The sequence below is a fragment of the Ctenocephalides felis genome, unplaced genomic scaffold (genome assembly GCF_003426905.1).
Source record: "Ctenocephalides felis isolate EL2017-DRISC unplaced genomic scaffold, ASM342690v1 CF-g0.4_SCAFFOLD_02538, whole genome shotgun sequence".
Classification (NCBI taxonomy): Eukaryota; Metazoa; Arthropoda; class Insecta; order Siphonaptera; family Pulicidae; genus Ctenocephalides; species Ctenocephalides felis.
The window spans coordinates 68,295-91,381 of NW_020538692.1; the positions used below are offsets into that span (position 1 = coordinate 68,295).

At 32.0% G+C, this 23,087-nt stretch overlaps 1 pseudogene; it reads right to left on the minus strand.

Moving 5' to 3' along the window:
• Positions 1-10,727: 10,727 nt before the first annotated feature.
• On the minus strand, positions 10,728-18,478 carry LOC113381055 (annotated as a pseudogene).
• Positions 18,479-23,087: the final 4,609 nt, after the last annotated feature.

The following is a 23,087-nucleotide window of genomic DNA, read 5'->3' on the forward strand; positions in this document are numbered from 1 at the left end:
CCCTAACAAGCACAATCAGAAAGCAAAACAATATTTAAAAAAATGAATAATTTTACCGTAGTTTGCATTTACTTTTATTATCGAGCCTTATTGAACTTCAACGTGTAAGCTAACGAATTGAAATTTGCTGCAATATTTCTGCAAGCTCTAGCAATCAATTTATTCAATAAAGTTTTTGCACATTCGATAAGCTAATATTCTTGTGAACAAATCTACAAAACTAATCCAGATGGATTGCATTAACTATTTCAAAGAACAAAAGACAAAAGATAATGAAGCGTTATTATGACGAGTTAATTATTATTAATATGCGTTATTATGACGAGTTAATATTATTATAAGCAAGTTATTATGATGAGTTATCACAAGATGAGAGAATTTTGGACCTGTAATTTCACAAACCAAACAAAGATTTCAAAAAATTTGCGAAGTAAATAGTAACATTTGTCTTTTTGAAATGGAGAATTAATAAACGTTTCCGGAAATCTGTCGACTGAATTACTGTAAAGAAATACAATAAAAAAATCTCATAAGATCATGACCAATTGATGGCTCTAAAAATAGGTTTGAATTTAAAAATCTAAGAAATGTGATGGAAGCATCCAGTCTTCGAACGAAAAAACAACGTGCATTTTTTTTTTGCTCCTCCAATTAAAATAGCAACTGCTAGAAGAAATGTTTAAAATTGAAACTAATTAAAATTTACGTAAAAACTTTGGAACAGAAATGTCTACCAGACCTGTACGTTCCTAGTGACAGAATCTTTATATAATTTAAAGATCATTAAATAATTTAATTTTTCAAAAAATTTCAAAGAAAGTGAATATAGAATAGAATATAGAGATATCTGGAAACATTTGTGAAAAATTCAGAAAATGAAAGAAAATGAGAGAAAATGAGATACATAAATAATAAGAATAATAAATAGATATTCTTTGAATTTTATGAATTTTTATATTTTGTAAAAAAAAATCTTTTTGAGGGAGCCCCCCAAACAAATTCTAATACCGGGCCCCGCCAAGGCTCGCTACGCCCCTGATTTAAGCGCAGGGTTCACTTATAGAGCAATTGTTATATTTTGTTGATAGATGTTTATGAAATGATCCATGGGCGTTTAAAATCATCTCAATTATTCAATTATCTGATTCAAAATCTTTTGTTATAATTTAAAAACTACAAAACATTTGCTTCAGTTTTAGGTGAAAATAATATAAAAAATGGATGCTCTTTGAAACCTGCCCATCCATCTGCGTTGATCAGAGGCCAAGAAACATGAGTACATATCTAATAATTAATATCTAACAATTTAATATCTTACAATACTGTTTTATAAAATACTTGAAACTTTTACCCGATGTTGTTTCATTAGGACTGCCTGCAAACATGTGCGCCCGAATCTTTTGAATACTCCAATTGTTTCTATCTTCTGTCAAAGACAACTTCTTCGGATATATATCATCTGACCAAAGACTTGTATCAAGCAACTTCTTAAAAACTAGAAAATAGATAATTAATTTGTTTATTTAAGTTAAATATATTTATACATATGGGGCGTCCGTTAATCACGTGAGCGAGTTTTCAAGGATTTTTGCGCTATTTGTGATGCTCGATGTAAATTTATTCATTATTATGCTGGGAATGTTGGTTCTATACATGACGCACGAGTATTACGTCTAACAGAAGTGAATAATTACCTCAACGATGAACATAAATTCCCCAACGAATCTCATTTAGTCGGAGATGCAGATTAACCTCTTTACAAACATTTACTTACACCATATCGAGATAATTTCAGAACACGCAGATGAGCATACTAGAGAGCTGATGGAGAGAATAACCGAAGCCTGTGATATCAGTATGACTCGTAAGCATGGCATAAATCAAAGACAATCTGGGCACTGGTGGACTGAAGAAATCAACTCTCTTCGTGAAGAGTGCCTAAAAAAAAGAAGGATCTCTCAGTGAGGATATAGTCTTACTAATTCTGCACAACTGGTAGTGGATAAACTAGCACGTCGGCAACTAAATAAAGCTATCAAAGATAGTAAAGTTAGGTGCTGGAAGGAACTTCTGGATGAAGTCGAGGAAAACCCATGGGAAAGACTTTATAAGACTGTAATGTCTCGCCTCAAAAGCCAGCCAATACCTTCACCAACTTGCCCACGACTATTGAATAAAATAGTAACTACTTTGTTTCCACGACAACCTAATTTAAACTACCAGTTAACACAGGTAGAACAGTAGCACCGGGTTTAGATGGAATTCCTAATATTGCCTTAAAAACATCAATTATGACATCTCCGACAATGTTTCTTAATGCATATAATACATGCCTAAAAGAAGGGGGTTTTTCCACGAAAATGGAAACAGCAAAGATTAGTGCTTATTCCCAAAGGAAAAAAACCACCAGATGAACCATCATCCTACCGTCCAATATGCATGCTGGATACAGCGGGTAAAATTTTTGACCGAAGAATATAATATAACAGGAGGTGTGCCGCAGGGCTCTGTTCTAGGCCCATTGCTGTGGAATATTATTTATGATGGCCTATTGAGACTAGAGATTCCAGAATGTGTGAAACTAGCAGCATATGCAGACGATGTTGCCATAGTAGTTGTCTCCAAACAAATTGATGACATCGTAAGTCTATTCGATATTACATCCAGAAAAATTAATCGGTGGATGGGAACAATGAATCTCCAATTAGCACAACAAAAAAGTGAAGCTGTTCTTATCACTAGTAGAAAAACAATAGAGACCATCAAGCTAAAGATAGGAAACATTCAAAACCTCACATCTGTTACCTTGGCGTAATGCTTGATGCTCGTTTGAATTTCAATCAACAAGTGGAACACGTTAGTGCTAAGGCGTCAATAGTTAGGACGAAACTTGCTCGACTGATGCCTAATATTGGAGGTCCAAAACAATCCAGAAGGATATTACTATCGTCAGTTGTTACTACTGTGCTGACATATGGTATCTCCATATGGGCTGATGCTCTTAAATCTCAAAAATCGAGAAAAATGGCAGGGCCCTTTTATCGTCTCAGTGGTATAAGAATTGCTTGCGCATTTCGCACAATATCGGCGGAAGCAGTGTGCGTCATTTCAGTAACTGTGCCTCTCTTAGTCTTAGCAGAGGAAAGATGGACAATTTACCATAGAAGACATCAACAACTGAGTCCTGAAAAGTTGAGATTAGAAGAATGGCAGAACAGCATTGACCGATGGCAGCAACTGTGGGATGTCGCAGTGAAGGGCAGATGGTCGCATCGTCTCATTCCTAACATCAAAGTCTGGCTAAGTCGCAAGCATGGCGAAGTAAATTATAATACTACGCGGCGGTTTCCGTGGGGACCAGAGGCAAAGGCAAAGTGGAGATTTTAGTCGGTGTTATACCAGGGCGGTATCGAGTCCGACATACCCAGACAGAAAACGGGTCTGGGATGCATAAAGGCATTTCCTTTGCTATACAAAAAAACCATATCGAGATAATGGGCACTTATCAGCAAGACAAAAAAATTAAAATTTTTGTCATTCATCTGCACGAATAGCAATTGAACGTCCATTTGAATTACTTAAAAAAAGATTTCGCAGTTTACTGATAGTTCTCGACATGAATCGAACTGATTTAATTCCTGAGTACATAATCGCTTGTTGTGTCATGCTTAATATATGTTTATTAAAAAACGATCAATTTCCGGTGGAGGAAGTAATAGAACAAAATGGAAACATAAATGAAATTTATTATAATAGAATTGTATCTGCTGCTGGTGTTGGTAAACGAAATCGTATATGTGAGCAATTAATTATAAGAAATGTTTGATGAAAGCAACTATAAGTCATTTCAATAGATAAAAATTACAATCATGAGAAATGAACATGAACAAACTAAGAGAAGATTGTTATAATTATATACATAAGAAAATTGTAAATTAAATTATATTATACATTTAATTAATTATTGTACATGAGTGAATTAATTATTGGATGAAATGAAATTAAATCAATTCTTTTTTTTGGTTATTATATTTAAAAGTATAAAATTTAATTGTTTTGAATTTTATTCAGAAAAATAAAAAAAATGTTATTCTGAGTATTGGAAGCCATTATCTTCAAGTCCAAGCCCGACTTCATAAAGAGCAGTCTTTAAGCATAATCATGTTAATTAGAATTATTAGAATTAGCATTAGAATTAGCTTTAACAAGCTTTTCTAATAACTCTAAAGCTTGTTGTTTATATTGATTTGACCTTTTAGCTTTTTGTTTTTTAAATGCCATGAATTCTCTTAAGAGACGCTCCTTATTTTGTTCGCTTATCTTTCACCCCTCTTCAAATGCAGCAATTAAATCACTAGCGGGAGTACTTTTTGCTTCTTTTTCTGCAAAAAAAAATATATTCTTATTAGCGTAGAGAAATCTTCAAAACAAATTAAATATCCTTTCGGTTTGCTTCATTATCCATATTACTGCTACTCATGGCTCGAATAATAGAATTTTCTACACCAAAATGTACATAAAACCCCCCACTAATGTGTCTGAGAAGGTTAGCACTATGTAAGGTAATATTTTGATCATTTATCCAATAACGCAAATCTTCCTGAAGGGTTGAAGACTCAGTTGATGAAGAGTCAATGGTTTTGTCTGATAGTTGCAAATTTCTATCAATATCAGATTATTCAAAACTAATATTTGAAGACGTTGAAGGCATATTTGAAAATTCAACGATCTCTATATTAGCCACTGTATTCTCTATATGATTCTTGCTTGCACTTACACTGATACTAAGTGTAGAATTAACCATTTGTTGATCCAAAAGTCTTTTATATCATTGCACTTTTTGCGCAACTATCTGTTGAATTCTGCATTTGCATAAATCCTTTAGCGGTTTGCGTGTCTTTAATTTGTATTGATCCATTATAATTATTCTATTTAAAAAAATTTAACTCGCTACCTGCTCTAGTAAACACTTGACACTTCTGCAAAATCATGGCGCCATGAAATCTCTATTCTCCTTGTCGAAAGTTTGCAAGTCGATCACTTCACGCATCTTTGACTCACTACATTTTCGTTTCGTGAATCGTTGTGCTTCGAATAGGTTGGTCAATCACAGTAATCCAAAGAAATCTTTTTAATCATCGTCGTTAGCAGGTATTTTCAATTAATTTTTGTCGTTTGATTCATACATCAATTGTTATGGAAATTTCAGCAAGTTTGATTATTCTGATTTCGAAGATTTTCGAATGTTTATGTAACCTCTTTACGATGGCTTTTCAGAATGTATACACACGCGGTGATGAATTTCATTAATGAATGTAATAGGTCAGAGGTGCGTGTTAATAAAACGTTAATGATAAATGATGTTACAAAGTGTTGGTGTCCCCAAAGCTTATTATATCAAAATCTTCTCTAATAATGAAAAAAAGTTTACCCGACAGTACTTGGACCAAGGAGGATGCGAGTGTTTTGCATTATTTCGGTAAGTGCACTTCTTTAACTAAATATAAATGTAGATTTTTTTTAAATCTATTTTACCATTGCATAGATTCATATTATAAAGCGAGAAAGTTTGCGCAAGACAGTGACTATAAATCGGCCGAGGAGAATCTTGGCAAAGGGTTTCATTTAAAGAAACCCAACAGCCAATATCAGTCTAATGAAGAAGAATATAGTACGTATAAAATCCTACATATTTTAATGCAATAGAATATATATTTTGGAAAGAATAAAAAATAATCTTTCAGATTTTAATCCTTACCAATAATTGTTGCTGGATCTCGAATCACCGAGGAGTTCAACAAGCGTCAATTGCCTAACTCCTTCCAATGTAGAAGAACTGAGCCCTTTACCCTTATCTCTTCTCATGGGGATAAATCATGACGTTGGGTTGTGTAAAACTTTTGAGGATCAAGGAACACAAACCGATATGGATTGGTTTGCAGAAAAGCTAGAGCAAAAAATAGTGAGCATAAATATAAACTTAGAGAAGCAGTGCATAAAAACAGATTTTATACTAAGGGAGCTTGCCATTTTGAACACTAAAATAGATCAATTACTGCAAAATTCAAGTTATCCTACATTGACATCTAATCAAAATAATGGTAATGCATTCGATTCCTTGTTTCCGCTTGGTGCCGAAGACGATATTACATGCTATGAAGAATTTTTAAAATATGAAACATATGTTGCAGAATTGGTAAACTATAATTGCACCTTGAGAGATATTGAAATAAAATAATTTGGTAGTAATTATGTTTTAATGTTTTGTTTATAGCAAAGCTATGTTAGAAAAATTGGTAGAAAAACTACTGCAGAAAATATAAGAAATATATTGAAAAAAGTTTTCACTAAAGAATTGGCAGCGGTATGTTTCTGGTATGGCCAGAGAAGTAATATGCCAGGTAAACAAACTGAAAATAATGGAAGTGATTAAAGGTAATTTAACTTCAATTTATCACAGTCTTCGTTCAGACTTCGAACGATTCATATCGCGCAGCCGATACCAGTCATTTAATAACAAGTAATAGTGTAAACAATAGTGTTTTCTACCTGTGTCAGTACCTGGGACAGTGCCCGCATTGCGTAGTTTATACAGTTAATCACATATCCCTATTGCGGGGGACATGGCGTTGTTTATAAACACAGTGACATTTATAATTATTATTTTCATCGTGTCAAATAAGTGTCATTCAACAAGTTAATTTTTCAAAGTTTTAAATCATGAATAATACTTCTGAAAATTTTATCACTGAATCACAACAAATTCTACAAGATGATTCAACAACAAACGCAGAATTTGTCGAAACGCATATTCTACCACAAATGAATCAACAACGAACTTCTTCGCAAACGTCAGAAGATATCGAAATGCTTCCAAGTGACAATAATTTGCAATCGCACAAACTATATCCAGTAACTTTCAGGGACATGCGTTTCAACGCGCAATATCAAGAGTGGAAACTGGCCATGAGTAAAAAAAGACAGCAAAATGAATCTGCACAAACCGATAATGTCACAAAAAAGGCAACCACAAAAAATTATTGGTTAGATCCGATGCCAACCAAGAACTATTATAATGTATTACAATCAGTTGCTCCGGAAAATGACAAAATGGACGAACAGCCTTCAACTTCAGCGCCTCCAGTGGAAAAAGTTGTAACTCCGCCACCGATTTTTGTACATGGGGTCAATGACATAAAACCTCTAATAGAATTGCTAGAAAATAATGTTCAGAAACTCTATTCATACAAGACCATTGGTTTGAAGGAAGTTAAAATTAATACCAAGGATTCCCATACATACAATACTGTCCTCAAATTATTGAAAGACAGAGGTACTCAACTTCACTCATACCAGGAAAAAACAAAAAGGGCATTTAAAATTGTAATAAAAAATCTTCACCATAGTACAGACATCGAAATCTTGTCAAAAGAAATCTCAGATCTTGGGCATAAGGTCATACGAATTTACAACCTAAGACAGCGTACTACTAAACTTCCGCTAAACATATTCGTTGTTGAACTGCAGCAAGACAAAAATAATAATAAAATATACGCAACTGAATTTTTATATAAAACAAAAGTTATAATCGAACCCATGCGCCATCCTCCAGAAGTTCCTCAATGCAGCAGGTGCCAATGTATAGGACATACAAGAAACTATTGTACAAAAGATCCACGTTGCGTAAAATGTGCCGGTAATCATCTCACTTCAGATTGCTCATGGAAGGACCCAATTAACAGTAACGTAAGATGTGCATTGTGCGATTCAAACCATCCAGCTAATTATAAAGGGTGCCCAATATATCAAGCAGAAAAACATCGGCGATTCCCACCACTAAGGACAAAAGAAATCGCACAATACGGCCAAATGTTTCCTTTTCTCAAATAGTTCTCAAACAAAACGCAAATAATCATCAAAATCCTCAAGAACATTTGGACTAAAGTAAAGCAAATGAAAACGCGAGTTAAAGAACTCGGCTGGCTCATCGAACATAGATCTAAATTATCTCTAGAGAACAAGGTCCTTATCTATAATATGAAAATTAAACCGTCATGGACTTATGATCTTCAGATTTGGGGCTGCTCAAGTAAATCACATATTGCTCTTATACAACGGATGCAATCAAAAATTACTCGTATGATCACAGGAGCTCTCTGGTGCATAACTAATCAGATGATCCATAATGATCTAAATATACAGTTCGTCAATGAAGTCATCAAATCTATCAGTGAAAATTATCACCGGAAGCTCGAAAATCATTCTAACACACTAATGGCCCCACTGTTAGCAATTCCAAGCAGCAGAGGATTAAAGAAGAAATAGACGAGGGATTTGATCTAAGTAGGATATCACTAGATGAAGTGACCGCTATTAAACATTCATAAATCTTTTATCGAGAGTTTGTGTGCGTGAATGTATGTGCGTATGTATGTATGCATGTTTGTGTATATGAAAATTTCATCACATTAGTTCATAGAATGTGTAGTTATCCAGTAAATTGCGGAAGGACCTGAGCCAATTAGTATAAAACTTGCTGAAGTGATTACTATTATATAATTTCTTTTTCTGTTAACGTGCGTGTGAGTATGTTCGTGTGCATCAATGTATGCATGTTTGTGTATATGTTAAATTCATCACAATAGCTCATAGAATACTTTGTATTCTGATTGCTGTTAAAAAAATTGCCTAGTTTTTAAAAACAGTAAACAATCAATCAAGATCTTGATTAGCTGAATAACAACCTATACACATACATATCTGTATCTGTAGCAATAAATACAACAGTAAAATCTATCTTGCCTATGAAAATAATTCCGATTGAAGTTACTTTAAAGATATAATACAGCAACTATGAATAAAAAACAACAAAACATTTTTAAATGTTTTTTTATTATAATTATTGGCAAGTTATACTGTATTACGCTTTTGTTTATTTTCGTTTAATTTTTATTAAAGTTAGATGTCGACAACATAACCTTAATGATAGTAGTAGTAGGCTTGACATTCGATATTCTGTAATTCACATAGTTGCCGTACAAGACAATGATACATACATATACAACGCGACTCGTTTCGAGAACGACTCCGTTGGCGATTGATGAATTGGTAAGTCGTAAGTAAGCACTTTCGTTGCATTTAACTCTGATTTACACCCTAATCGCACCTAAAGAAGTTTTACTGCAAAAAATTATATCATTTCAATCATTTATTTTCTTTATGTAATTGCACGATATCATTATTTTTTGCAGAATAGCGAAACTACTATATCGTCAGATAACGAATTTGTATAGCCACCAAAAAAAAAGAAAAAAAAAAGCCAGAGGATGACAAGGATACTTTGTTAAAAACTCAATTATTACAGTATATAATGAAATGCAATAAACCTAAAGAACAACCGGAACAACCACAACTACCTACTAAACAAAACCATTTTGTACCATATATGGCCGAAAGTTTATAATGGTTCGATCCCGACGTCAGAATGAATATAGAAAAACAATTACTGGATGTATTGTGTGAAGCCAAAAATAAAGTCGTTGAAAAGAAGAAAGCAAAAATTGTGAACCCAATAACAGATGATTTGGTACAAAACCTGAGCGAATTTGTTACTTTTCCGGACACTAGCTCATAATTTATATGTTTATGTAAATTTTTATTAATTAAATAGTTTTATAGTGGAATATGATTTTATTAATGCACATTTTGTAATTACAGTTGCAATGCAATTATACACTTATATACAATTATACAATTATACAATTATATACTTATAAAATACAATTTATGTTCTATATATATCCACTGTTGATAGTTGTTTAAAAAGGAAAGTTCATTTATTGGTAAATATTTTGCCATGTCACTACGCCTTCATTTAAAAATAATTTGCAAAATCTTCTCTTACATCTTTAGCTATGGCAGAAGCTGGCCTTCCAACTGGTTGAAAGTTATTTAATGCTGTTTCGTGATTTGCTCGCCATTCCCTTCGACAATGTGACCCATTATATCAGTATCTATAGATCCAACCGGTTGTTTACAATAAGTTTGAAGATTACTTGCCCTCAAAATTGTGTAGAAAAACTGTTGCCAATACAATTTTCTGAGCTTTATCGGTTGCAAACATAGTGGCTTTCTTAAATAGCTCATAATTTATATGTTTATGTAAATTTTTTTTAATTAAATAGTTTTATAGTGGAATATGATTTTATTAATGCACATTTTGTAATTACAGTTGCAATGCAATTATACACTTATATACAATTATACAATTATACAATTATATACTTATAAAATACAATTTATGTTCTATATATATCCACTGTTGATAGTTGTTTAAAAAGGAAAGTTCATTTTATTGGTAAATATTTTGCCATGTCACTACGCCTTCATTTAAAAAATAATTTGCAAAATCTTCTCTTACATCTTTAGCTATGGCAGAAGCTGGCCTTCCAACTGGTTGAAAGTTATTTAATGCTGTTTCGTGATTTGCTCGCCATTCACCTTCGACAATGTGACCCATTATATCAGTATCTATAGATCCAACCGGTGTGTACAATAAGTTTGAAGATTTACTTGCCCTCAAAAAATTGTGTAGAAAAACTGTTGCCAATACAATTTTCTGAGCTTTATCGGGTTGCAAACATAGTGGCTTTCTTAAAACTCTGAAAACTGAGGACATTATTCCGAACACGTTTTCTACAACCCGACGAGCTCTACTTAATCTATAATTAAAATTCTTCTTTCTTTGTATTCTTGCTGTGAAACCCCCCAAAAGGTTTCATAATTTTAGTGGCTAAAGGCAATGCCCTATCACTAATAAACACATGCGGGTATGTCTGCAGACTACCTGGGAGTAGCGTCGCTTCTGGGAGGTTTAACAAATTATTATTCATATATTGAGATATGAGGGCGTTTTTAAAAACGCCTCCATCGGAAATTCTTCCTTGGGATCCTATGTCTGCAATTAGGAAATTATAGTTAGCATCTACTACAGCAAACAAAACAATACTGAAAAACCTTTATAATTGTAATAATCAGAGCCACTATTAATGGGGCAATCAATTCTTATGTGCTTGCAGTCTATTGCACCAATACAATTGGGGAAATTCCAGCGTCGTTCATAAATTGAGGCAATTTCAAGCCACTCTTCTGCCGTTTCTGGCATCTTAAATAAATTGTTATTTTTGTGTAAGTATATATACATACATACACACACACATATATATATATATATCTATATATATATATCTTATATAAAAATGGAGCTGTCTTTCAAATGTCCGAATAAAACTCGAAAACGGCTGAATGGATTTGGCCAGTCTTAGTCTTGAAAAAATCGTGCCAATCCAAAGATTGTCCAAAAGGTGAGATAATATTTCAAATCCGCGTAGAAACTTTACATTTTAATTTGAAAATTTTTGGTAAACAGCACTTGATTCAAAATGGCTTCCCACACAATATTATTCAAATGACAGATGTATCGAGTATCGCCTACTCATGTGTCAAATAGATGGTTGTCAAGTTGGAACAGATTATGTGTTATTCTTTTAATTTTAAAATTTAATTATTTATATATTTTTAAATGTTAATAAGAATGCTTATTTGATTTTATATGAGGTTTTTATTTAATTCTCAAGTGTTTGCTCACTGCCTATTTGTATTCTTTTATCAACAGCTTGAAATAATACTATTATTATTGATTGATTAAGGCTTGCTTATGAAAAAAATAAATAATAATTTTTTCAAACGCTGTGCTGTGCAAGTACTTATTGGTTTAATGTGAATAATGTGTTACCATAACATTTTCTGAATTATATTATTATTGCGTATAGGTTATTCAAATTGAGATCCTAAATTTGGAATTCATCGAAAGGGACACCTTAGACAGCGATATGAATAAGAAAATTGGATTATAACACAGATAGTAATTTTAGAAATCATATTCATAAAAATCTCAATTATGTGTACATACAAGTACAAGTTCTTCGGAAACAAAGTTGCTTGAAAATTGCTTATGAAGATTGCATTATGACATGTGACATCAACATAAGTGCAGTTTATTTATTAGATATGGAAGTAATCATTACAAATATTTACAGTACAATCTATTTACAATTGCCAAAACATTTTATGAATTATATTATTATTGCATTTAGGTTATTCAAATTGAGATCCTAAACTTGGAATTCATCGAAGGGGACACCATAGACGTTCTGTCTAATCACTTATTGCAAGTTATAATAGACAGCGGATTATAACACAGATAGTAATTTCAGAAATCATATTCATAAAAATCTCAATTACTTCCCGAGCATACTACATACAAGTCATGGTGATAACAAAGATGCCACTAATTTGGATACACGGTTGCAAAAAGGAAAATCAAAATAAACACATTGAAATTTATCACAATATGTACTCATGTTGGAAATTTACATATGTTCAATCAAATTCATAAAGAAGAAATGTCCATTTTATATAGCTATATACAATTCGGGGTAAAACGTTAACATGGCTGTACGGATTGGGCTCAGTCTTAGTTGCATAATTTTATATTCATTAGTATTTATAAAATATTTTCTAGATTATATTATTATTCTATTTAGATTATTTAAATTAAAGACCTAAATTTGGATTCGATCAAAGGGGACATTTTGTCGAATAACTTATTCCCAGATATAACAGACCACTACTCAAATAAGAAGATTCGGTTGATAATGGAACTTTGGAACACACATCTGTAAAAATGTCAATGCACATAATTACAAGTTCTCTGGAATAAAATATTTTGAAAATTGATTATAATGCTCGCATTCAATTAAATGTATGGTCAGTTCGGGTACTAGAACAAGTATAGCAGAAAATGAGTACAATTCTGAAGGTATTCCTTTCAAAAAATATGTCAAAATCCATGCATTTTAGACACAGTCAGGTATCGTTCATGTTTTATTGAATCACTCTACAAATTGAAAAAGATGAAGAACTTCAACAATCATTGGATAATGCAATGTAAAATATAATTCAATAATGGTTATTTTCCACTAATTTTGAAGAATAAACTGGAAATCTTTTCTATGAATTTATCGAAGAATGGATAGTAATATATGAAGATCTGGGATTAATAAGATTCACCACCAATATCTTAAAAATCAGTAAAGTTTAGCATTGTTCAACAACAATATTTGAAAGTAGAGGGGAAAAGATGTATAACCAGCTATAACCTTGATTCTTATGACTTTGCTATCAGGAGATAAACGGTAATCTTTGAAAATCCATAACAAAAGTATTTCCTTTTGTTGTTAGTTTTTTGGGTTGTGAGCACTGTGATTTAGTTCACGAGACCTTAATATAAATTTTAACTATTTAATTGTTTTATAAAATGTAATGTTAATTTTGAGTGAGATTCAACACTTTAAAAACTTACATCTGTGTGGGGCAAAAATGACCAACTGAACATTGACTACGGCTAAAGATTAAAAAAGACTTGGATTGAATTATACCATATTTTTGTAGAAAGTGTATAAAACTTCCAGTTTGATTGTATAAACAAAATATGATCAAACGAATATTGTTATTATGAATTATATAATGTATTATTATACAAGTAGACTTTGAAGTTTATTGTGTTTATAATACCTCATTGTCTGTACCATTCAAACTATACATCCTTACACTCCTAAAATAAAGAATTCTTTTTTTTTATTCTTTAGAAGTTGCTTAGAAATACCTAACTTAGCAAAACAACGTTTGCCGGGTCAGCTAGTCTTATATATAAAAATGGAGCTCTCTTTCAAATGTCCGAATAAAACTCGAAAACGGCTGAATCGATTTGGCCAGTCTTAGTCTTGAAAAATTCGTGCCAATCCAAAGGTGAGAAATTATTTCAAGTCCGCGTTTAAAATTTATGAAGGTCCGGGATTAAAAAGGTCCACCACCGATGTGCCAAAAATCAGTAAAGTTAAACATTGTTCAACAACAATATTTGAAAGTAGAGGAAAAAAGATGTATAGCCAGCTATAAACTTGATTTGAAAACGATAATCTTTGAAATGGGGGAGATAACCGGTAATCTTTGAAAATCCATTGTGGCGATATCAAGCAGGCTGATTTTTATTTGTAAAAAACAATTGGACATGTCATGTATATTTTTGATCTGGAAATATTTTGAAGTCAATAAATTTATATTTTTTTATTATGCTGGGAGTTTCTAATTTTATATATTATCATAATCATTACGACTCCCACATGGTGACTCACGACGATGGAGATGAAGATAAAGGAGTTTTATTTTCGAAGATTTAAGAAAAATTGATTTTGACGCAGCACCATAATCACTGGTCTTCAGTGACGACCTATAAGGTATGTCCAGTCCAATCCATCATAGTTAACGCACTTACTATCTGGATCGACTTCCGAGGTTACTCATTTGGTATACCCAGACCTCAGTGTTTATTGCTGACAGAAAAAAAAAATTGGAGCCTGAACTTTTCATTGGAATGCAATTCAACCTCTCTTTCTCTGTTAACTCAACAAATCGTCTTATAATGCTACCTCCCATTATCGGTGACAACGACGAATCAAAACAAAATTTGACATAATTTATTGGATTCCACAATTCTGGACTCTTATGTCAAAGAAACCAATGATCCTGATTTGGATAAAGAGCCAACTTCTTTCTCTGATCGGAACTCATCAGATACGAATGCAACGCTTGCAGAAATGGAAACTGTACCCATAAATTATGCATTTAAACATTAAGTTATTCTGATATAACTAATACCCATTAGATCGAGAACATTATGCAGAATATGGAGTTGATGCAGGTCAAATCACCACATACGGTGGATCTGCTGACGAAACATGGAAATTGTAATTGACCAGTATTACAACACTGGTCTGCTATAATCTGCTTTCCCACCACATTTTATAACGTGTTTCCCTGTATTTTTTTTTAAAACTGTGAGATCAACACTGGGCAGGGAGTTGTGGGCGATATCAAGCAGGCTGATTTTTATTTGTAAAAAAACAATTGGACATGTTCATGTATATTTTTGATCTGGAAATATTTTGATAGTCAATAAATTTATATTTTTTTATTATGCTGGGAGTTTCTAATTTTATATATTATCATAATCATTACGACTCCCACACCATAATAAAGTTATTTCTTTCGTTGGTAGTTTTAGCATTAGTTAAACATGTAATTATTTTGTAAAATACCTTTAAAATTTAAACCTTTTGCCACCTGCCCGTTACAGTCACCCCGCATATAGGATAAAAAGGTCTAGATAACAAATTTTTGGAAGACATAAAAAAAGCACATTTCTGCAATGATGAAGTAGAAGTCAGTTTACTGAACGTAGTCAGATAATTGTTCATTTGATAGGTCTATTGTTGTGTGATATACTGTTATGGTTTATATTGCTCAAAGTCAAATTGGACCTTTGTGCCTCGCCCTGCTCTACATATATACTTTTTATTAAATTACTTAATTCATCGAATGTAACTTGAAACTTTTCAAAAAGCAGGTCAAAGAAGAAATACTTAATTCATTTTTTATCTCTCCTCGCCAAAATTTGAAAAATTTTGTATAAGCTCGTAGTAGTATTTACAATTATACATAAAATCCAGAATCAAAAAAAAATCTGAAAAACTTGAAAAGTAATTAATAAACCGAAAGACCAAAAACGACTCGGATTGGATATACGAGTTTCTAATAGAAAGTGTATAAAACTTGCAGTTTGATGGTATTGACAAAAATATAGAAAAACTAATGGGGTTTATTATTATAATACCTAATTGTATACAGCATTCAAACAACACATCCTTATGCACTTAAAGTATTAATATTTTGATTCTCTAGAGAATTGGTTAGAACACCTTATTTAGCAAAACAACGTTTGCCGGGGTCAGCTAGTATATATATATATATATATATTATATATATCTGTTGTGTGTGTGTGTGTGTGGTGTGTGAGGATTATATGCCATATATAATCATTCTTACTTTTATGTATTGTTTCAACGATGATATCAAAGCATCACAAAACGCGAGGAATAATTTTGAAATCGATTGTTTTGATATATGAAACAAACACTGTAAGCTTGCGTAAACTATCCCAGTAGCCAAAATCTTAAAGTAACAGCCAATTGCTCCTTGACTGATATGCAGTATCGAAATGACGTATCTTTTTTCCAATTTGGGTCCTACCATATCAATAAGTATTTGAAAATCTTCTACTGACATTCTCATAAAATTTCGGAAATGACCAGTGTTTTCATTGGAAATTAGTGGCCTAAGTACATAATTTGGGGTTCTAAATAAAGGCGCCATCCAATAACGGCGTTTTCTTGACAAATTTTGGAAGACATAAAAAAAAGCACATTTCTGCAATGATGAAGTAGAAGTCAGTTTACTGAACGTAGTCAGATAATTGTTCATTTGATAGGTCTTATTTGTTGTGATATAAATTGTTATGGTTTATATTTGACCTTTGTGCCTCGCCCTGCTCTACATATATACTTTTTATTAAATTTACTTTAATTCATCGAATGTAACTTGAAACTTTTCAAAAAGCAGGTCAAAGAAGAAATACTTAATTCATTTTTTATCTCTCCTCGCCAAAATTTGAAAATTTTGTATAAGCTCAGTAGTATTATTTACAATTATACATAAAATCCAGAATCCAAAAAAAATCTGAAAAACTTGAAAAGTAATTAATAAACCGAAAGACCAAAAAAGACTCGGATTGGATTATACGATGTTTTCTATAGAAAGTGTATAAAACTTGCAGTTTGATTGTATTGACAAAATATAGACAAACTAATGGGGTTTATTATTTTTATAATACCTAATTGTATACAGCATTCAAACAACACATCCTTATGCACTTAAAGTATTAAAATTTTTGATTCTCTAGAAATGGTTTAGAATACACCTTATTTAGCAAAACAACGTTTGCCGGGTCAGCTAGTATATATATATATATATATATATATATATATATATATGTGTGTGTGTGTGTGTGTGTGTGTGTGAGGATTATATGCCCATATATAATCATTCTTACTTTTATGTATTGTTTCAACGATGATATCAAAGCATCACAAACGCGAGGAATAATTTTTGAAATCGATTGTTTTGATATATGAAACAAACACTGTAAGCTTGCGTAACTATCCCCAGTAGCCAAAAATCTTAAAGTAACAGCCAATTGCTCCTTGACTGATATGCAGTATCGAAATGACGTATCTTTTTTCCAATTTTGGGTCCTACCATATCAATAAGTATTTGAAAATCTTCTACTGACATTCTCATAAAATTTCGGAAATGACCAGTGTTTTCATTGGAAATTAGTGGCCTAAGTACATAATTTGGGGTTCTAAATAAAGGCGCCATCCAATAACGGCGTTTTCTTGCAGAAGACTTTGTAATATGCCATCAAAATGATATTCGAGTCTGGCCTGCGGTCACACATTGTAAAGATCAAGCCTGGAAATAAAAAGTTTATTTCGAGACCCAGAATCAAACGCTTGAACATAAACCGATCAGTTTTCTTCTAAGCTGAAATATAAATACAAGATGAATACATGTTATTAAATTATTTATCGTTATTAATAACATCCACCTTTACTTTCATTAACTATGCTTTAATAGCTCAACAAATTTTCACTAACACTTATATAAGAAATAACAACAGCAAACTGTACTCGCAATCACCAACTTAAAAACATCTACTTAAACGTCAAATGTCAAATTGCTCGCAGTGTGCGTCGCGCACAAGAGCCAACGCATGCGAGCGTCGCGAACAGGATTCGCCACACAGATTCGTGCAGTGGGGACGAAGCATAATAAAGCTAAATGATGTTCTGGCTGAAGACGTCTTGCTATCATTTTCCTCAATCATTAACTGGGTTGGCCAAAACGTACTACTAGAGCTTTGCGATATCGACATACCATCACAATTCAATTGTAATTTAATATTAACTGAGCAGTTTTGATACATTTTTGTCATTGCTCTAATAATAGAGCTTTCAACGCCAAAATGAACACATGAACCCCCATTAAAAACCTGAATGCTTCCAGTAGCATATCTATGTGTTCCCATTAATGTTCGTACATCGCATGGAAGGAAAGCATCAAGTCCATGATGCTTACGAAGAAGTTTTAGTAATAGATTTACGCTACGCAAGGTGATGTTTTGATCGTTTACCCAATTACGCAAATCATCCTGAAGCGTTGTTGACTTAGCGGCATCAATGTTTTTGTTGACCGATTGTTGCAATTGCCATTTATGGTGCTAAATCTAATTAGGCCGAATGATGATGCTAAATCATTAATTATACGACGTTGAAGACATGTTGACAATGTCAGCAATCTCCACACTATTTTCTACAATAACCTTGCTATTTACATATGCAGTATGTGCAATATTATCTTCGCTCACTTCTTGATTGCAATATGTTCTGTATTCTTGCATTCTTTGCGAAATTATTTGTTGAATCCTTCGTTTGGATAAACACTTTAATGGTTTGCGTGTATTCAATTTCCTACGATCCATTTATCGAGCGTTGGTCAGCCTGACATGGTCACAACATGGTATCTACGTCGTTCATTGGCTTGGCTTCGTTTTAATTAGTTTTCTCGTTTGTGCAATCGTTAATTATCTTAAACATAATCTTTCTTAATAGGTAATGCAATTATTTTTTCTTGTTTTACTCATATATAAATTATTAGTAACATCTCATAAACGTGATTATTTTGATTTAGAAGATTTTCGAATGTTTATAAAAAGTAACCTTTTTATAAAAAGCTTTATAGAGAATGCTTTATAGCGTATAATGATACGTACGCTCTTATCAATTTTTTTAAGGAGAATAGCAGGTCTGAAGTACCTGTTAGCTGGTTGATTACAGACGAAAATGGTGAAGTAACGAAATGCTGGTGCCGCCGAGAAATGAAGAATCTTGGAAGACGGTAGATATCTCATTGGCGATATTTCAGTAAGTGTACATGTTAAAGCCAAAAAACAATATAGTTTCAGTTTAAAGTCAATTGATTTGCTTAGGTTCTTATTTCATAGCGAGAACTTAGGCTAAAGATAGCGACTATATGTCTGAAGAAGAAACTTTGGAGAAAGGTTGCCGACTTAAAAACTCCAAAATTTTAGACCTAAATGTTGAAGATAGTAAGTAAAATAACCCACGATGAAATACAAAACATATTTTTATTTGTGCTTGATCTCTTGCTTAGAGTAATAAATATGAGTATCAATTATTTCTTTTAAAAATATGCATCTTTGTAATACTTTATGTAAAAAAATCTTTTAGATTTTGCTCATGAAGCATTAATTGAATTCGAATTCGTGTAACACGTATAAGGACGTAGCGCCCTTATGTGTAACACGTATAAGGACGTAGAGCCCTTATGTGATACACCTTCGAATGTGGGCTATAATTTGACTCCACAGTCACATCAGTCCCGTAATTTAATGAAGCAAGTTTGTGAATGTAGCACACAAACTGATTCAAGTTGTTTCACTGGGAAAATTGTAGTGAATAGTGGTGGAAGCCAGAATATAAATATCAAATTTGATTACTTAATGAAGAAAATTGCTTCGATGGACATTAAGTTACAGCAGTTGACAAAAAACGCTAATATCACCGATTCGAATATCACCATGTATCACCAAGGGGGAGGGGGGGGTGTCCAAAAATGCTTAAAAACTGGCTCACGTGATTAATGGACGCCCCCTAATCTCGTGTATGCAAAGTCTCAAACCATATATTGCCAGCAGTTTAGTTTTGTTCGGCACCTTAAACGCATATCAGTGCATTTAATGTGTCATTACTTTTCTTGTTTATTTAAACTGACAGTAAATGCAATATGAAAAAAACTATTAGCACGGAACAATTTATATTTTTATATTTGCGGAAACACAATAAATTTAAAAAAGCAAAGGAACATAATATTGTTTTCTGTTGTATGTTCTTGTAAAAGAAGACTTTCTGTTCAACAAAAAGAAATTCTGATAAAGCACAAAAGATAATTAGATATTGAGTTTCTGTGAGAAGAAACATTAGTGAAGAGAAAATATTCTACTTATAGTATGGTGCATATATTGTTATCACATCCAATTAGCAATTGATGGCTCCAAATCATCTTCATTATCAATTAGAAGTGTGGTGCAAATATCCTACAAATATTACAAGGTCTTCGTTTGAATCAAAATATCTAATGTTCTAATCAATGAAAAGGTGCTACAAATGTCAAGATCTACAACTGAATACTATATTTCATTAATTTTATGCCAATATTAGTAAATGACTCAAAATATTAAAAAGTAAAATGAAATTTTCTATACAAATATGTATATAAGAATTGTTTCGTATAATTTTTTTTTCATCAGCTTTGATTTTATTCATAGGTATAACTAATTTTTTTATTGCGCAATTTAAAAGTATTTGAGAATATGGACAAAAAAGAAACTTTTGGCAGTATTCCGAATGATATGATTAGATTTTATAGGTGTAGTTTCAGACCTCGAAAATAGTTAAAACATTTGGAATCCGATGACAAATTTGAATCACTAGAAAAGTCAATTTATTTATTTTCACAGCAAATCTGTTTGTTGCCAATATAGAGACTGTGTACAGTCTAATAATTTTGCTATAAATTCGAAAATTACAAAAGTTATGATGCAACTCAAAGGAATTGAACTATTTTTATTAGTATGATGACTTATTGTGTTAAAAATTCATAAATCAATAAATTTTTTACATATGATGAGCTTTAGTATTTATCGTAAGATAAAAACTGTGCAAGGTGTAATTGTTTGTTAAAATTACAAATACGTAATTCTTATTTGCACAATTGAGTAGGGTTTATAATATCAATTTTGAATATTGAAGAATCAAATGAATGAAATTTGCAATTTCATAATTTCATATTCGTTTGTCTATACATATTTGAAATGACGAATCAAGATTGATTTCAATAAAATATATTTTGGGAAATCTGTACCAAATTGAATAATGTACAACATTTTCTACTATCACAGCATAGTTGTGTTTGCATTATCAAGACACTTTACGAAGAGCCAGATTTATATAGATAAAATTGATATTTTTATTGTAAAACACTTGAACACATTTTTCAAGTGTTACAAAATATATCTTCTAATTAATGTGAATGAAAAACTAATAAGACTTCAGCACAAATTTTTGACAATAACAATATGTTCAATGGATTGTTTCCTTTGAACACACAGGAACAAATTAATTGTTGTGAGGACTTACTAAAAGAGGATGACTATGTTATAAAATTGGTATACTTACATTGTATTCACAATAATTATATAAATAAGATGATTTACTACTAACTTACAATATTTTTATTTTAGCAAAATTATAGTTTAAAAGTAGGAGGACAAAAAAAGTGGAATATGTCAGAAACGCATTCAATAAAGCCTTCACAAAGGAACTAGCTGTTGAATTGCTCATGGTATAGTAGAAAGGACAACATACCTATTAACAACTTGAAATTGAATATAATTAAAGGTGAGATTACCCAAAATTATACAAATGTTTCAAATTCACAAGTTGTTCATAATGTTTTTAACTTGGTTGGTTCAATTTTAGAAACATTAACAAATACTGTTGAAAACCTGACTGAATCAGATTTTATTGCAATTGTCGAATGGTTCCGTTTTGGGAAGCAGAGATTGATAAGGGAACAAAATAAAAAACAAACATAATATAATTTCTCATTCATAGGATTAATTTAATAGAAAAAAGACTAAAAGTATTATATATAAAAAAAGTTATGTTAATAGTAAATTTATTTATGTATTACTATACTGTAGTGTATTAAATTAATTAGATTTATATTGAATTGTTACTGTCATGTTAATAGAAAATTTATTACCATTGTTAGGTGTTCAATTAGTTTAATCAATAATGAATTATTACTGTCATGTTAATAGGGAATTTATTACTATATTGTAGGGTATTGAACTAGTAAGATTTATAATGAATTGTTACTGTCCTGTTAATAGAAAATTTATTACTATTTTTAGGAATTGTATTACTTTAATTAATAATGCATTTCATAGTTTATTTTGTAATATTACTAAAATTTGCCAATATATTTCTTTATTTCACTTCGTATTCAAAAGAATTTCAATATTTACAGGAAATTTTATTAAATTTTCAAGTAACATTAAAGACACCCACACATTTATTTTGTGATTTGGAAACGGAACAATGACGAAACCGCTACGTTTTCGCGCAATTTCGAAACGTAACAAAAACAAAACCGTTACGTTTTCGCGTAACGTAACAAGCGGAAATAGGAACGTCTGTGTGCCTCCTAGGTTACGTAACCCGCTATGTTTGACGTAACACCTGTTACGTTATATTAATGCTTTAATTACGTATTGTGGTTTATTGGGTTGTACGATCAGAAATCGCAAGTGTTGAACATGCATTATTAACTTCCCGAAGGAGAAGTTTATGTTTTCATCAAAAAATCCGAATCGCTAATTTTATGTTTTCTCGACGTTTCGAGCCATTCTGAATCGAATGAGACCAAATTTGGAAAAAGTATGTATGTGTGTGTGTGTGTGTGTGTGTATGTGTGTGTGTGTGTGTGTGTGTGAACAGATTTTTTGCCGTAAATCGACGTTTTCTCCAAAACGGCTGGACCGATTTCAAAAATTTAAAAGCCATTTGATGTATCTCGATGAGGACTATCGTCTCTGAGTTTTGTGCGGCGATCGGCCGGGCCGTTTCTTTGTAAATTGCAGAAAATTGAAAAATTTTTCGTCCACGTTTTAGCCCGCAATTCTGAATCGATTCTGAAAATTCAAAAACCATTCGATAGATATTGGTTGGGAATCGTGCTGATTAGTTTTTGGTAAAGATCGGCCGGGCCGTTTTCTTGTAATAACGTTTTTAAAAAAAAATCGACGATTTTTATGATTATTTTTTTGATGATAGATACCATAGTTTTCTAGGTCATACTAAAATATTACGGCCCTACGACAACTGGTTCAGCTTTAAAAATTCGTCAAAGTTTGCAAAAATCAG